The following is an 18785-nucleotide window of genomic DNA, read 5'->3' as shown; positions in this document are numbered from 1 at the left end:
CTGGGCAAGCCAACAATAAATCACCCGGCACGGAGAGAGGGTGCTTTTCCTCTTTCTCCCAAAACCAAGAGGAAGATAATGGAGGAGGGGGGTGAGAAGACAGAGGTAGAGGAACAGAGCAGGGAAGGAAGAGTGAGCAAGGAAGAAGAGAAAGATGAAAACAGGGGCCATTTTCTGAGCTTTCTAGATGTCATATGCTATACACATATTATGTCATTTATTTACTCAGCAAATACTTCTTGAGTCAGGCAGTCTCCTGTGGCACTGAGGACACAGCAGTGAATAAAATGAATATATTTCTGCTTCCATGGAGCTTATATTTTAGTAGGAAAACCTGACTTTGCTCCAGCAAGACCTGAACTCAGAAAGCTAGATTTTAAGGGCAGACAGCCAGCCTTCACACATGAGAAAACCAAGATATAAAAAGTTTAGCAACTTGCTAGGATAATTATCAAAGCCTTTACAAATGAGCTAAAGAGAAAAAAATTGTATGAACACATAAATGAAGGAAAAATGCATTCATGTCCCTCCTTTCTAAATAGAATCTTACCTCCTTCAGGGCAAGGATCAAGCTCACTTTCCTGTATAGATCACACACACACACACACACACACACACACACACTTCTTGCAAATAATCTATCCCTGTTAAATCAACAATGTGATGGTAGGGAACTTCATATATTCCAAATAAATTCATATCATTTTGGCTCTGACTTGGCTCCCCCGGGGAGATAAACAACTTTTCTCTGATAAGCAATAGTCACACTCTTGATTGTTTTTAGATGAAATAATTAGCATCAGCAAAATGACATGGTGATTTATTTTGCACCCAGGCCTTCTCCATATGCTAATGAAATCTTTACACAGTGTGTTAATTGGGCTCAGTAGCTAGGCAAATCCTGAAATGTCCTGCCCAAGGGAGGTGAAAACAACCCCATAGAGAAGATGAGATCAAAAGGCCAACATTCACATGAGCCTTCAAGCTCCCCAGACTGATCCAGTAGTTCTAATTCCCTTAAAAGACTCAAACCATCAACTTCTCCCTTCATTTCAATAGGTGGTCCTGTTTTCCTCTGTGTATGTCTAATCTGTCATTGAATCCTACCCACTCAACCTCAAAAATATTCCTTGGAATTGTCCAATTTTCCATGAATCTACTCACTTCCTAGTCTGAGCCACCATGGCATCTTACTTAGCAGCCCATGTGGTCTCGCCACATTTGCCTTGCCCTTCCAATCCATCCTTCACACTGCAGCCAGATAGGTATATTAGAAAGCAAGTTTTATTAAGCTCTGTACTTCAATTTTTATTTTATTTTATTTTATTTTAAGTTCCAGGACATATGTGCAGGATGTGCAGGTTTGTTACATAGGTAAATATGTGCCATGGTCGTTTGCTGGACCTATCAACCCATCACCTAGGTATTAAGCCCTGCATGCATTAGTTATTTATCCTGATGCTCTTCCTCCCTTTGCCCCCACCCTCACAGGTCCCAGTGTGTGTTGTTCCCCTTCCTGTGTCCATGTGTTCTCATTGTTCAGCTCTCACTTATAAGTGAGAAAATGTGGTGTTTGGTTTTCTGTTCCTGTGTTAGATTGCTGAGGATAATGGCTTCCAGCTTTTATCTCATTTCTTTTTATGGCTGCATAGTTTTCTATGGTGTGTACCACATTTCCTTTATCCAGTCTATCATTGATGGGCATTTGGGTTGAGTCTACATTTTTGCTGTTATTGACTCCCCAGAGTCCCCAAGATAAGAGCCAGCATCTCTTCCATGGCCCATATGGGACTGCAGGACATGACCTGGTCTTACCTTCCTGACTCAGTTCTCATCACCCTGTATTCATTCTATCACACTGGTCTTCCTCCATGTTCAGACTCTATTTTCTTTGCCTCCTACATGCATATGGTTCTCTATGCCTGGAACACATTCTTGCTCACTCTTTGTATCAGTCAGCTATGCTGCATAACAAATCACCCACAAACTTAGCTTAAACAAAAACTAAAAGCAAAATACATTTATTATCTCAGTTCTTATGGCTCAGGAGTCTGGGCCTGACTTAGCTGGGTCTTCTGCTTTGGGTTTCTCAAAAGGCTGCAATCAGGTTGTCACCTAGGGCTGGAGTCTCATCTGAAAGCTCAGCTATGGAAGGATCCACTTCTAAACAATTGGGCTTTTGACAGGATTCAGTTCCTCGTGCACTGTTGGACTGAGAACCCTCATTCCTTGCTGGCTGTTGGCTGGAGGCTACTCTCCATTCCCTGCCATGTAAGCTTTTCCAACATAGTTGTTTCATCTAAGCATGCAAACCAAGATGGCAACAGAGAGAGTCTGCCTGCAAGACAACAGCTGCAGTCTTATGAAATGGCTTCACAGAAGTGACACCATGTCACCTTGGCCTTATTCTATTAGTTAGAGCAAGTCACAGGTCCCACCCACATTCAAGGAGACAGGATAACATGAGGTATCAGGAAGCAGGGATCACAGAGACCATCCTAAAGTCTGTCTGCCACATGTCCCATTAGCATGACAAGAGAATTTTTTCCCTTGAATCTTTTCTGACATATCACTGCCTTAGAGGAACTTTCCCAACTAAAATTATTCCCACCTATTATATGCCCATGCAGTGGCCTGTATTTTCCTTCAATTATACCTGTGTACTTTTAATGACTTGCTTCATGGTTGTCTTCAGGGAACACATCTGTTTAGAGCTACATATCCAAAGTCTAGCTCAGAGAGTAACTTCCCTATTCTGATGCTCAATGTATGTATGAATGTGCTTTTGAATGAATGACCAAACAGAAGTATCCTGAGTGTCATGATCTGTTCAAACATTTGTCTTAAACTGCACAACTAAAAAACTACCCAGACACTGACGTATTGGCCCCCTCAGTATCTCTGCCTGCCTTTGTCCTCCCTACTCCATTATTAATACTAGAGTGGGAGAATTAAGATCCTGGAAAACTTTAGGAACATTCCAAAGTAGAATTATTCACCCCAGGAAACAGTCCCATGCTCTGTCTTAAAATGTATACTCTTTCCTGTTCAGTGATGTTGATACATCAATCCATACATTGAAAGGAAAATCGAACCCATTGTTAACTTTCAATATTAGATCAGGAAGAAGAGAGAAGCCCGAGTCATTCCTGAGCACCTGCCGCATGCCAAGCACCATGCTATGTTAATACTTGTGAAATCTTTGGAGATAAGGACTTATATCTCCATTTTTCAGATAGAAAAACAAGTCGAGAGGGGACTTGAATTTTGCAGTGGTGTGCTGGTAAACTTGATGGTGTGAGGGAGCTTGATTCTAGTCTTTGCTGATTTTCTCCATGCAGATATTCTCACCATGGCCAATCTTAACCTACTGATGGCTTCACAACTAACTCACGAAATTCTTGAAAATTTTTCAGCTGATTCTTGCAAGCCCATGAGTGCTGGCTGCAGCTTACCATTAGACCTCTTTAGGAACAGGCCAGTGGTTCAGATTTTTTGTTTATGTTTTTGTTTTTCTCATGTCTCATCTTCTACTAGATGGAGATGCCACTGAGATATTAAGCTCCTGGAGGTTGAGGGTTTGCCCAGCCCAGAGCCTTGCTAGAGAGTTATGCTCAGTAAATATTTGTTATGTCAGTGTGACTGAAATTTTCAAGGGCAGTCCGGAAGGAGCCAGATCACCCCCTGGTGGGATCTAAACAGGGACACAGGACACTGCAGGGACAAACACCTAGTGATACTAGAGAGCTCCCTGGTGATGACCTAGGAGGCAGACGCCTGTGGCAACAGCCTTCCTCTGGCTGAAGCAGCTGAGCAGGATAGAGGAAAACCAGGAGATGCCAGCTTGGTAGGGGATTGGCAAGTACACCTCTTGCCTTCCTGCCCTCCCACCTCCTGCTGCCTCTGAGCTGTTGCCTACCAGGTGGATTTGTGGACTTAGGATCTTGGGAGTCCCAGAGAGAAGGCTGATGTCTCAGAAGTACTGGAGACACACCTGGAACCTTCTTACCTGCCCTAAAGCTCCAGAAATAATGAAGAAGGCTGGAGCTAAGGCGGATTTGGGAGAGCATTCACCTCTTTGTTTATTTATTCAGCGATCACATATTGAAGGTTATATACTAGACAGAGTGGAGTAATGATGTTAGGCAAAAGTAGTCCTTGCAGATATCTGCACTCCCATGTTTACTGCAGCATTATTCACAATAGCCAAGATATGGAATCCACCTAAGCATCCATCAACGGATGAATGGATCGGGAAAATGTGATGCGTATACACAATGAACTATTATTCAACCATAAAAAGCATGAAATCCTATCATTTGCAACAACATGGATGGAACTGGAGGACATTATGCTGAGTGAAATAAGCCAGACACAGAAAGACAAATATCATATATTCTTACTTATATGTGGGAGCTAAAAAAAAAAATTGATCTCATGGAGATAGAGAGTAGAATGATACTTGTCAAAGGCTGGGAAGGGTAGTGGGGAGGGGGAGAAAAAGAGGGCTGATTAATGAGCACAAAAATCCAGCTAGATAGAAAGAATAAGATCTGGAGTTTGGTAAACAATAGGGTAACTATAGTTAACAATAATTTATTGAATATTTTGAAATACCTCAAAGAGTGAAATTGGAATATCCCGAATACAAAAAATGATAAATGCTTGAGGTGAGAGATATCTCAGTCACCCTGATTTGATCATTACACATTGTATGCGTGTGTCAAAATATCACATGTACCCCATAAATATATACAACTATTATGTATCCACAACACTTAAAAACAACAACAGGCCAACAGTAGTCCTTGCCTGCATGGAGTCTACTATCTAGTAGGAAAGGGAGAAATCAAGTACAACATCAGGATATTTCTGATGCCTGCTAACCAAGGTAGGGAAGGAGAGGCATGAGGGAGGCATCTCAAAATCCAGTCTACAGTATCAGGGAAGGCTTCCTGGAGGAAGTGGTGTTCAAGGTGAAACCTACAGTATTCAGTCCAATGAAAGGAAGGCATATGCCTATGTCACATCATCTAATTCTACATATCTAACCACCTTTCATCAGCCTTGTTTTTCTTTATCAGATAACAAAAAGTCTATTTTGTTATCCATTGTCTTACAGAAAATTGCCCAAAACATTGAGGCTTAAAGAAATAATCATCTTATTAGGCCTCATGGTTTTGTGAGTCAAGAATTGGAGCAGGACTCAGCCGGGTGGGCACTGAGTGGTATCAATGGAACTCATCAGTGTTAATCACCTGGAGAGTGGGCTGGTCTGGAGGGTCCAAGTCAGCTTCCCCTATATGTGACTGGTGATTTAGCAGGGATGGATGGAAGGTCAGGTTCAGCTGGGATTGTTGACTGCAATGCTGCACATGGCCTCTCTGCGTGGCAGTCTCAGAGAGTCAGATTTTATGCAAAATGGTGCAGGGATCCCACAGAGAGTGTGAGCCCGAAACCTGACACGGCATCACTCTAACTGTATTCTATTGGCCAAGCAGTTACAGAATCTTCCCAGATCTGATGGAAAGGAACAGAGACACCACCTCTCCATTGGAGGAGCATTAAAGAATTTGCAGAGTGGTCATTTTGTTTGTTTGTTATTATACAACACTCACAAAAAGTTGCAAAAAAAAATGGAGAGACTGTTTTTTTACTCCACCCAGCTTCCCTCAGTGTTAATATCTTACATAATCATAGTATATTGCCAAAAACAGGGAATTGACTGCAGTACTTTTTACTCAGGAACAGACCGTATTTCAGACTTCACCAGTTTTTACATGTAATCGTGTGTGTGTGTATCGTATGCAGAGTTCCATGAAATTTTATCACATGTAAACACAAGTAACCATCATCACAGTCAAGATGTGGAACTATTTCATCACCATAAAGAACTTCCTTCATATGGGCAATTTTAATCCACCACAAGGTCTAACATTGACAACAGAGTTTCCTCAATTTGAAGCCCAACATTGTTAAAAGCTGGATGAGGCTGGGCACGGTGGCTTATGCCTGTAATCCCAGCACTTTGGGAGGCCAAGGCGGGCAGATCACGAGGTCAGGAGATCGAGACCATCGTGGCTAACACAGTGAAACCCCATCTCTACTAAAAATACAAAAAATTATCCAGGCATAGTGGCATGCGCCTGTAGTCCCAGCTACTCAGGGCGCTGAGGCAGGAGAATCGCTTGAACCCAGGAGGCAGAGGTTATAGTGAGCCAAAATTGCGCCACTGCACTCCAGCCTGGGCGACAGAGCGAGACTCCGTCAAAAAAAAAAAAAAAAAGATGGATAATGCTGGATGATTCCATTGCGGATCCTCAGTTTCTTTATCTGTAAAATGGATCAACAGGGAGAGGCTCCACAGAAACCAGAAAGCCCAAGTCACAGATCTAACTTAAAATCTCAACTTCATACTTCATCTTTGTGAACACAAGGAAATAAGCTTCAGTTAATTTCAGCTCAGTTCATCAGTAAAATTGGAATACAACAACACACGTTGTAAGCATGTAGTGAGGATAAAGGAAGATAACGTGTGCGAAACCCCAGCACAGTGCCTGCCAGAGACTCTTAAGAGTCTGTCCCCCATTCTTTTACATTTTTCAACTTACTTGTAATCCTGCCATCTTGAGGAGTTTGTATATTTACATACTAAGCTTTATGGTAATTGGCTTTGGTTAGTTGTTTGTGTAATTGGCTAGACACAATTCTGTATTGATTGTTAACACGATACTGTTTTTTAAAATTCATTTTTTAACCAATTCTAAATGAAACCATCCTTCTTCCCTTACTCTGAACATTAATAGATCATGCAGAAACTCAGCCCCTAAAAGAGTCTTAGCGTGATTAAAGAAAACCCAATGTGAAAAATCCAACCATCAGAGTTCCACACATCTTTAAGAAAGCCCCTATATTTAGTTCTGAGCCTTAGATGTCAAAATCTTCTGCTACCCTGCAACATCACCAAAGGAAATAAAATTTTTTTAAAAAGTGGAAAACGAAAGCAATTTACCTCCCCAGGCAAAAGAATGATTTTCCCCTTTCTTTTGATGCTGTCATTTTCTCATTCTCAAGAACTCCTTTTCAGTTCCTAACATTTTCCTTCTCCTCTTAGGTAGTTCTAAGTCTGAATTCATTTCTAGAAAGGAGAATCATTGGGCCTGGAATCAAGGCAGAATTCGACCGAGGATCTACCCAAAGTATCTTGGCCTAAAAAAGTCTTGAGGCTACTTTTTTTCTCTTGCCACAGTCTACTGCCTGTCTCTTCCACAACCACATTTCTGGTACACACCATATGTGTGTTTCTAGGGGTTTGCACACTTAGAAACGTGGCATTTATACAGTTTTACTTAGGGAGAATTTAAGTTGAAACAGCCCAACAGCATGAATTTCAAACAAAACAAAATACCAGCTTCTGAGAGTCTGCAATGGTACCCAGACAATATTGGACAGAAATTAAATTACGACCATTCTGAAGGAAACATGAGGAGAATTCTTCGGTTTATCTATCCTTGAGAGAGCCTTGCTCCTCAGCTGGGTGAAACCTCTGGCCTCATTCCTAAAACATTGCAAACTTTGCTTTGTACATATTTGCTGAGGAAAGCACACAGGTGTCTGTCCTCTGCTCAGCCTAGAAGCAGCATTAAGTGGCAATGATCAGCCCCACACGTATCATGAATTGGACTCCCTGCATCAGTAGCTGGGAACATTAGTTCTATTTTGACATGCCTGCTCAAATTCGAGGCCACTTCTTTTATTTTAAAGAAGGAAACAACCACACTCACCTTTATTCTGGAGACTTCTGGAAAGATGGAGTGATGCAATAAGATCTCTAAAATAGTGTCTCCAACTTTAATGTGCACATACATCTCCGGGGGATCTTATTAAAATGGAGATTCTGATTCAGTGGCTCTGGGGTGCACCTTGAGATTCCGCATTTTACCTGGCTTCAAGATGACACTGCAGCTGCTGGCTAGGGACCACACTTTGAGTAGCAAGATTCTAAAGCACTTCAGTGATGAAGGATTGAGAAAAAAACGTTGAGGTCCCTTGCAAATCTTTTCTCCTTAGACATACTTCAGTAAAGCTTTAGAATCCACTGTAGCTTATTTCATAAGGCAGACTGCCTAAAAGTGAGCAACCAATGAGCAATCAACCTGCAGTCTTCCAAGTTCTGAGGGCATCAAGTCTGAGTCAAAACCAGGCAGCAAGCTGAAGGGCTCTTCTTGTATGTGTCTGTCTTCTGTGGCTGCTGTGACAAATAATCACAAGCTTATTTGCATACGACCACAAAATTTTATTATCTTACAAGTTCTGGAAGTCAGAAATCTGAAAGTGGGTTACACTGGGCTAAAAATCAAGGCATTGGCATGACTGCGTCCACTCTGGAGGCTCTAGGGGAGAATCCACTTTTTGCCATTTCCAGTTTCTTGGGACCTCTCACTTTCCTTGGCTTGTGGACTTTTTCTTGATTTTCAAAGCCAGCAGTGTAGCATTTTTCTAATCTCTCTCAGCCCTCTTTCCAGCATCACATCTCCTTCTCTGACTCTGACACTTCTGCTTCTCTCTTATCCTCTTCCTATCTCAAGGTTCTTATCTTAATCACACACAAAGGCTCTTTTGTCATGTAAGATAACACAGGTTTCAGGGATTAGGATGTGGACATAGTTGGGGGCCATTATTCGACCCACTATGTCTTATTTCCATTGGTAAATCCTGGTGGAATAGTTTGCTCTAGACAGTGCTAGGGTATATACAGATCCTCTAAGAGGTCATCTTAAAGCTTTGACTTCAGGAGTCCTGAGAAATATCTTCTTAAAACTAAAAACTCCCCCAGAGACCAATTTATTTGATTTAAATCATGTGGCTGATTGTTTTCTGAACACAACAGTATTTTCCATTCTACGTGCTCTTCTACAATATGACCTTGCACCCTCCCATCCAGCAGTTGGGATTTGTGTTCCCATCCTTTAGACCTGGGTGGGCTGTGACTGTTTTGACCAGTACAGTCTAATAGAGTATGGCAGAAACTATATTGTGTAACTTCTAAGGTTTTGACCAGTAGAGTCTAATAGAGTATGGCAAAAGTTATATTGTGTAACTTCGTAAAAAGCAATACCGCTTCTGCCCTGTCCACTAAGACACTTATGCTAGAACCTTAAAACACCATGTAAGAGTTCCAACTAACCCTGAGGCTGCCACACTAAGAGGAAGCCCAGGCCACATGGAGTGGCCATATGTAAGTGCTAAGCGATGGCATTTTTAAGTGATCCCAGCTCCTGTAAGTAAATCTGCCTTGCAGATTTCTGTAGCAGAGAATTCCAAGCAGAGGGGGCTGTAGTGCACAGGTCACGAGGTTGGAGTGAGCTGTTCATTTTGAACAGAGGAGTGCCATGGTCTGGTTTAGGATTTAAAGGTCCTGGGAGCTGGGATCACCTAGAAATCCCTTCGCTTAGCACCTACATATCCCAGCCATTGAATTATGTCCAGATTAGACCTGAGACATCTTGTAGCAGAGAACACCTGTCTGCACCTTCTCCTATCAAAACTTCTGAGTCACAGAATCTGTTACCTAATGAAATGGTTGTTTATACCATTAAGTTTTTGGACAATTTGTTACACAGCAAAGATAACTGGAACAAAGTGGATCTCTTTGAAATGCAAATGTCTATCAGTATGAGAAATATAAACAATCAGAATTGCAGAGTATATATTCTCTTGTTTATTTATTCACTTACTCTCTTACATGCCTATTTATGAACACACGCATGCTCTCCTAATTTAGTCACGTACTTATCCAAAAGCATGATAAATTCTCACTATGTACAGAGATACCCTCTGAGAGTTCACTTGGCAGTGGGGATTCATTCATTCATTTCATAGATATTTATTGCCTGGGAAGTGTTCCTCAGAGATATATCAGAATAGGAACAGACTTTCTTTCCTGCTTTGGTTGGAAAAATCCCAGGGAAGGCACCTCATTGGCTCTGTTAGATGGTGTGTCCAATGCTGCACCAATCACCCAGCCCAAGAGGGTGGGGAGCTAGCATGGACAGCCTCTATTCAAACCATATGTTTAGAGAGGAGGCAGGAGCAACTTATCAAAGGAGTACCCGTCCCTGAAGAAGTGAGGGCACTGCTAGGTCAAACAACGGCTGTCCCCTACGAAAGACCTGCCTTGCCTGTTCTCTGTCGACACATGCACCACCTTTGGCAGCTAGTAGTGTTTATCCATCTGCTCTGGCTTTAACTACCAAACTCTAGAGGCATTTCTAATACTCGAAGCAGCAACTCAGATTTTTAAAAGCTGCTGCTTGTATCATTTACCATAAGATCAGCCAGGCTATAAAAAAGCATCCGAGGCTTCCCAGAGGATGAGGGAGGACCAGAGGTAAAGAAACTCTTATTTCCCTAGGCAAGTCAAAATGTCAACCCTCTGATGACCCAACTCTCTGGTGCACCTCTACTCTGCAGATTACATGAAAAGAAACCTATTCTATATCTCAGTCCAATGACATCATGGGAAATACCAGGAATTTTTGGCTGCACACAAAATTCCTGTAAGATTCTTGGAAAATCTTACACAAAACTGTGAGTAACAGGGACTTAGTAACCTCAAGGCATCTTAATCAACACCAGGGGATAAAAGGAGAATATATTTTGAAACCAGGCAGATCTATATTTGAATCTCCTTGTTCTACTAATTTATCAGCTGTGTGAACTTGGGCAAGTTACTTTTCTCTAAGGCTCACTCTTTCCATCTTTAAAATGGGCATTATGACACTCACTTCAACAGTTTCCAAGGGCTGATATGAAAGAATTAAATCAGTTAATGGATGGAAATGTGTGTCACAAGGTCTTGCACACATCTCGATTATTATGAATGTTGTTGTTGCTATCACTTTTGCTGATAAGTCATAAAGCTGCACGTCTTTTCTGACATGGGATTCAGGGATATCCCAGGAATAGAAAAGAAGGCTGTATGATGCGAGAAAAATCAAAGAACAAAATGATATATTGTATATCTAAATATGGAAGTAAAAACAATAAAGCTTCTAGAAAACACTATAGGAGAGTTTTTTAAAAAAATTTTATTCAGGCAGGGAATGATTTCTTAAACAAAAACAAAAGACACTCCCCAAAAATCAAATTTAAAGGAAATATATATGTGTGTGTGTGTGTGTGTGTGTGTATAAAATAATAATTTCTGTTCATAAAGACACACTATTAAAACAGTGAAAAGTCAAGTAAGAGAAAAGAAAAAGATATTTGCAACACTTACCACCTAGTAAAGGCTCATTTTCAGAATATGTAAACAGCTTCCGAAATCAGTAAGAAAAAGAGAGATAACCCAATTTTAAAAAATGGGCAGAAGACTTAAACAGGCATTTCATAAAAGATCTCCAAAAGAATGGCAAACATATAAACTGTTGGTCAGCCTCAATAATAGTCATAGTAATGCTAGCTACAGCCTCAATGAGATACTACTGCCCACTTACCAGAACTACTACAAATTCAAAATACAGACAATACCAAGTGCTGTCAAGTATGTGGAACAACCCGAACTTCTACACGTTGATGGTAGAATATAATTTGGTACAAACACTTTTGAAAACATTTTGACATACATAAAAATATACATGCATGCTTTAACCGAGCAATTCCATTCCTAGGTATGTACCTAACAGAAATGAGTGTACCAAGAGAGGGAAAAGAATATTCATAATGATACTATTCACATTAACCCCCAAATAAATCAAATACCCCTCAACAGAAGAATCAATCAATAATCGTATCATCATGCAACAAAGTGACATTCAACGATAAACAAACAAAAGCTTCAGACACAACAGAAAGGAAGCCCACATACACAGTGTTCGGGAAAATAAATCAGCCACAAAAGAAGGCATTTTATTTCTATTAAGTGAAAACGCAGACAAAACTGTTGTTAAAAATCCAGAAAGAGGTCATTTTTGGGGAAAGGTACGGATGAAGGATAACAATTTAGAGAGGGCGGGAGGGAGACTTCTAAGGACCTAATAACATCTTAGGTCTTGATCTGGTCAAATGTTTGCAATTTCATTGAGCCATTCATTTAAGTTTCCTGTTGTGTTTTTTCTGTAGGTACAGTATAATTCATAAGACAGTTTAAAAAAAAAAAATCAGAAGGCCTGCCTTGTACCCGCCTTGTACCACCCACTTCAGTGGGCCACACCTTCCCCGTAGCCAAAGCCCCAAGCGCTGTTTACCTTAGGATCGGAAGGATATGTACTCGAGGCTCCAGCAACAGACCTCCCTCCTTGGACCCAGCAAGTCTGCTACGTCCGGTTGGCCTCAGGCCAGCTTCCTCCACTCCTGGGGTCTTTTGTGCTCCTCAGGTGGAGGTGATCTCCCAGCATGCTCTGCACCGCTCAGTCGGAGGCCGGGGGGCCTGGGTTTTGTTTCCTCAGTGTCACCCGTCCCTGTGGGCTGCTTCAAATGAATCCTTGGAGGACAGAGAAATGAGAGAGTATTAAAAATGTCAGAGACAGATCCTGAGATACACAGCTGGGTAAATAGAGCTGATGGAGATGTTTTTGTTAGTGGCTTTCTGGTCATGCTCACTTAAGTTATGGATGTAAGGTGGGGGTGGAGGAGAAGAGGCGTAAGGGTCTTCTACCCGTTTCCAGACCTGCTCAGTCCCAATCATCCGGCACCCTCAGATGTGGGGGCACTCTCTCAGTTCTGAGGGGACTCACCATGTTAGGAAATTGTATACCTGTTCATTATGCCTCTGCAGAGAATTTTCCTTCCTGGTGACAGAAACATAGAGGGCCTTTTCTCTTGGATTTCTCTAGGAAGCCTCACCCCACCTGGGGAAGAACTGATGCCACATCGTTTCTCTGGCAAAACCTGGTCAGTTTCTTATGAGAAGTAGGAAAGGGGGTAGTATTTTTGAGAAGTAGAGGATGGAAACTTCTCTGATCTATTGTCTCATGGTCAATGTTCTCCCAAGTCACCAGAAATGAAAGCCATCCCTACCACTGTAATGCCCAAAGCAATCATTTTGTGAATACTCATTATGTGCCTCAGAGACCAGAGTTCAAATTCAGACTTACCAACTTGTTGCTACTTGACCTTGGGAAAATTATTTAGGCTTCTGTTTCCACATCTCTAAAATATAAATAAAATAGTACCCACCTCATAATGCTATGGTGAGGGATAAATGAATACATCCCTGGAAAGCAGTTAGCACAGTACCAGGCACACAGTAAGCCCTCAATAAATGTTAGATACTATCAATGGTAGAACACCTCTTCCCAGAAAGCATAATATCTGCGTTGTACCAAAAGATACAAGTGATATGAATAGTATAGGGTGGTCTCATTTTTATTACTGCATAATAATCTACTCCCAAATGTAGTAGTGTCTGGGCTCAGTGGCTCACACCTCTAATCCCCAGCAGTTTCAGAGGGGAAGGTGGAAGGATCGCTTGAGCCCAGGCATTTGAGATCAGCCTGGGCAATAAGTGGACTCCATCTCTAAAAAAATTATTTTAAAAATAGTCAAATGTGGTGGTACATGCCTGTGATACTGGCTACTTTGGAGGCTGAGGTAGGATTATCACTTTAGCCTGGGAAGTCAAGGCTACAGTGAGTTGTGATCACACCACTGCATTCCAGCCTGGGTGACACAGAGTGAGACCCTGTCAAAAAAAAAAAAAATGTAGTAGCATAAAACAATGGTCATCTCATGTATTCTGTGAGTCAAAAATTTGGACAAGGCACAGAGGAAATGGGTGAGCTCTACTCCACTATGTCTAGAGTCAAGCGGGAAAACTTTAAAACAGCTGGGACTAGAAAATCTACTTTCAAGTGTCTGATGCCTTGACAGGGATGGCTGGAAGGCTGGATGCAGGAGGGATTGTCAGCTGACATAGCTCCCAGTAGCCTACCCACTGTGGCAGCCTAGGGGTAGTTAGATGTCTCACCTGGTGGCTCAGTGGTGCCCCAGCAAGTAAGGCACAAGTGGCATTGCCTTTTATGACCTAACCCTGGAAGGTCGCATTGCCTTTTATGACCTAACCCTGGAAGTCAAATAGTATCACTTCTGCCATACTTCATTCATGAAAGCAATCAAAAGCCCACCTAGATTCAATTGGAAGGGTCGTAGACTGTATTTTCTATTTTCCCATGAGAAGAGTGTCAAAAGATTTATGACTTTTTTTTTTTTTTTTGTAAATGACCACAGGACCTGTGCCAGGTCCTGAGCTATATTCTTACTCTATGTGATTGCATGTGATCTTCACAATGAGCTAATGAAGTCAGAATTATTACTTTCATTTTCTATCATGTACATAAGGAAACTGAGGTGCCAAGTGGTTTCTTGCTCAAAGTCAAACAGCTAGTTATTTGACCCCCCCATGTGTTGGTACCATGTTGTCTGACTTCAGAGTCAATGTTCTCATTAGCCCTATAGTATTGAATCCCTCCCAAAATAAACAGATAGATAGATAAAAGAAGACAGGTAGCTAGACAGACAGAGAGATAGATATAGATATATAGGTAGATAATAAATTATAGGTAGGTAGATAGATGATAGATGATAGATAGATATAGATAGATAGACAGACAGACAGACAGATAGACAGACAGACATAGATGCCAAGCCTAAGTTAAGTTGAAACCCAAATTCTTAAGGTATTGCAGGATCTTTGCAAACCTGAATCTATACCAGCTCTCTGAGCAAGGAGAATTCTTAGGAAACTAAAATAACACAAATATACCTGAGAACACTGACAAAGGCCTCCTAGGTGGTGTCTACAAGATGCTGAACATCTGGTTACTTCCAAATATTTGGATGATGGACTACCATATTTCATCCAACTTTCCTTGCATTTGTTTGATAAACACAGCTGGCTTGAAAATTAGTCTTGGAATCTTAATAGTGGTAGAATCCTTAGATATTTTCTCATTTAAACCCCTCTTTATACAAATGCAAGTAAATGTACACTCATAGAGAGGAACGGTTCCGAGAAAGTTACCTACCAAGTGGCTTTGACATCCTTATTTCAACATGACTTGAATAAAATCTATTCTGATTTAAATAAGATATATCTTAGGATCCAACAGTCTACTTCCTGGGAAAATCTTACACAGACCTGCCTGGTGGTAGTGGTGGTGGAAAGGAGCTGGAAACAACATAGGTATCCACCTGTGATGGCTAATATTAAGTGTCAACTTCATTAGATTGAAGGATGCAAAGTATTGTTCCTGAGTGTATCAGTGAGCGTGTTGCCAAAGGAGGTTAACATTTAAGTCAGTGCACTGGGAGAGGCAGACCCACCCTCAATCTGGGTAGGCACCATCTAATCAGCTGCCAAAGAGGCCAGAATAAAAGCAGGCAGAGGAAGATGGAAGAACTAGACTTGCTGTGTCTTCTGGCCTCCATCTTTCTCCCATGCTGGATGTTTCCTGCCCTTGAACATCGGACTCCGAGTTCCTCAGCTTTTGGACTCTTGGACTTCAACCAGTGGTTTGCCAGGGGCTTTCAGGCCTTCAGCCACAGACTGAAGCTGCACTGTCGGCTTCCCTACTTCTGGGGTTTTGGGACTCAGCCTGGCTTCCTTCTCCTCAGCTTGCAGACGGCCTATTGTGGGACTTCACCTTGTGATCGTGTGAGTCAATACTCCTTAATAAACTCCCCTTTTTATATACATCTATCCTATTAGTCCTGTCCCTTTAGAGAACCCTGTCTAATACATCACCTCTATAGGAATGATGCAGAAGCTCTAAAGAATGTGTAGCATGAAACTCTATGCATTAGTTGGAAATAAATACACACACACACGCACAAAAGATAAACACACATATTTTAATATATTCATCCAGCAACAAGAAGAGGTCTTAAAAACAAGACGTTGAATAAAAAAATTCAAGTGGAAAGTAAGGTGTATAGCTCAATAACTTTTATGTAAATCAAGCACATGCACAAAACCATACTGTATGTTTTAGAAGGAAAAGTACTTAAGGGCATATTTCAGACATGTAAAAGAGAATGCCTTCAGATGCTTTCAGTGAGTGATGGAGAGAGATGGGAGTGGGACTGGGATGAAAGAGGGAACTACAACAGATACAATGCAATGCAATACCATATAAAACAACAGAACACAATGTAATAAAATGAGGTAAGGGCAGTACCTTGCATGTTAAGATGACAAGATGATAACATGTTATCAAATGAGAAGCACCTCTACTCTGCAGATTACATTAAAAAAAAATCTATCCTATATCTCAGTCCAATGACATCGTGGGAAATAGCAGGAATTTTTTGGCTGCACACAACACTCCTGCTTTTGGTCAAAAGTTCATTGAATGAAGCTGAAGAGTGAAAGGATCATGTCCTTTAAAAATCTTGTTTTCATCAGCGATAATGGGCTTAAGCCACATGTGAAATATGGCGCAGCTTTCACCTTTCAGGGCCTCCAGGAACCCGGTTTCCCTCTGCCTGTCTCCCGGATTTACATCTCAGCGGGTGATCACACTGTGGTCAGCTAGGGAGATCACTTTTCGGAAATGACAGATGAATTTCCATCTTCCGAAAGGAAAGGCCTTTTTTTCCAGCCATCAGACATGCTTTCTGGTCGGTGCCATCCACCACCAATATCACAGAGCAAAATATGTCATTTTCATTTTTAGCACTGTTTATGCTTTGTAAAATCCTCTCATAATTATCACATAAATTGTAGGTGGATTAGCAATTATTGTCCCTGCAGAAAGCAAGTTAAAAAATAAAGGCACATCCAGTGATGTGCCCAAAGTCATACATGTGTCTTTCAAATCCCATCCTCGAGCTTTCTGATATATTATTTGTCATGTAATATCTGTACTTCTACTATTACTAAGAATAATAATTTCAATGATTGATTTATGGCTATGTGTCAAATACTTTACATGAAGGGTGTCATTGAACCCTCCTATGTTTGACCTACTATTCTATGCATTTGACAGACAAGAAAACTGCCATATGGAGGTCAAGTAACTTGCCCGGGATAACACAGCTAATATGTGGCAGGGCTGGTATTCAAACTATGCTGTTCACTTCCAAAGCCTTGCCCTCTAACCACTGTACTTTGCTACCTAGATCGATAAATCCAATTATTTGTGTAATTTCTTACAGATATAAGCATCTTGTTAATTTATTCATGCATTCATTAAGTATTTATTTGTTACTTGTTATGTGCCAGACACTGCGCTAGTCTCTTTAGTGAGGGATAGATGCGTGGGTGACAGGAGGAATAGTCAAAGATCCAAATGCTAGAGTCAACATTATTTAAGCCTGGGTTCCCCAGAAAACAGGCTGAAACAGATATATGTGTTTTTACTTTGTTGGCAGATGTGATCCCAGGGAACAAATGAGAGCTAGAGGAGTAGAGTTGGGGGGGAGGGGTTGCAGGGGGAAGAGAGCTAATACAAGAATGTGTTGTTATTGAGTATGCCACCATGAAAGGATAGAACTGTCCAAGAAGCCACTGGGAATATGCCTCAGCTTGTCTGCCTTGGAAGAAGGAAAAGGAAGTTTTCATCTCCTGCTCACATCCCTTATTCATCAAAGGCTCATCCGAACAGGCATTAAATTCCCGCCATTTCCAGGTTACACATGGGCGGGTGAAGACTTGGTTCTCTGCTGAGTTCCAGACTGTGACAACAAAAGCAAAAACCTGGGGCCAGGAGCAAGAGGTATACAGAGTGAACCTGAGGTGGAACTCTATGCATTGCCCCTGCATGAAATCTGGTCAGACCCTGCATAGAACCAGACACCAAACAGCAGCTGGAATCAAAGACAGCCAAGGCAAGGGGATGGGCAGAGTGCATCAGGGGTCTCTGAATCAACCACTTACCAGCTGAGTTCAAGAGCCAAATATTAAATAATAATTTTTATTATAGAAATAACTATATTCGTATGAGCATGGTACTTGCCACAAAGGACAAATAGATTGTAGACTCTATATGTGTACACGTTATACAAAATGTTTTAATGCATCTAGACAACCTCACCAATCCTCACCAGGATCATATGAACCAAGTATGGAGATGAGTATGTTTCCATGGACAGATGAGGAGCAGAGTTGAGTGGTGACGCTGGTTGCTAGGGTTACCCAGATGAGTATGATGGATGAGCTGGGATTCAAACTCAGATCTCCAACTCCAGGGTTCTTTCCCTGGTATCTGAAAGTTTAGAATTCTTGTCCTATCCTATTTCAGGAAAAGACAGCTGGGTGAGGGGAAGAACAGCTGCCATTAGCTTCATAAGAGATGAGTTTCTTGCCCCCCACTGCTACAGAAGGAAGGGAATGAATTCTTTGGTTCTAACTGGAAATAAAACTTAGCTAAAACATTGTGAGACAAGGAAAGAATATTTTTTGAATTTCATTCAGAAAGGGATTTAAACCATTCGGATATTCATGACCAATTACTCTATGTGTGACTCTAAGTGAGTTACTTTTCTTCATGCCTCAGTTTTCTTATCTGTAAAATGGAAATGATAATAGCACCTAACTCAAAGGATTGCTGGAAGGATTTTTAAACAATCAGAACCGAACACAGCAAGGAATCCAGGAAATTAGCTCTTATTAGCATCATCTGTAGACTCCTTTACCACCTGTGACTAGACTATTATTTATGCAGGTTATCTAAGCAGTTTACATTATCCTATTTTCCTTCTCAAATACCTTTAGTAGTTGCATTCAAGGGCCTACAAAATAGGATCTTGTCTCCCCCTTTATTCTTTTTCAAAACCTGTGTGCT

The 18785-nt window shown here is 41.3% G+C and overlaps 1 long non-coding RNA gene across 1 annotated transcript in view; it reads right to left on the bottom strand.

Moving 5' to 3' along the window:
* Window positions 1-7036: 7036 nt before the first annotated feature.
* LOC131380897 (uncharacterized) overlaps window positions 7037-18785 on the bottom strand; it is a 76815-nt gene continuing 65066 nt past the window's right edge. Inside the window, exons 2-4 of the long non-coding RNA XR_009209174.1 lie at window positions 12249-12484; window positions 7785-8251; window positions 7037-7138 (exon numbers count right to left, since the gene is read on the bottom strand). This is a non-coding gene — a long non-coding RNA (uncharacterized LOC131380897). The remainder of the gene's footprint in view (window positions 7139-7784; window positions 8252-12248; window positions 12485-18785) is intronic.

The sequence above is a fragment of the Hylobates moloch genome, unplaced genomic scaffold (genome assembly GCF_009828535.3).
Source record: "Hylobates moloch isolate HMO894 unplaced genomic scaffold, HMol_V3 SCAFFOLD_12, whole genome shotgun sequence".
In the NCBI taxonomy this organism is placed as follows: Eukaryota; Metazoa; Chordata; class Mammalia; order Primates; family Hylobatidae; genus Hylobates; species Hylobates moloch.
This window is presented reverse-complemented; position numbering and strand designations above follow the sequence as displayed.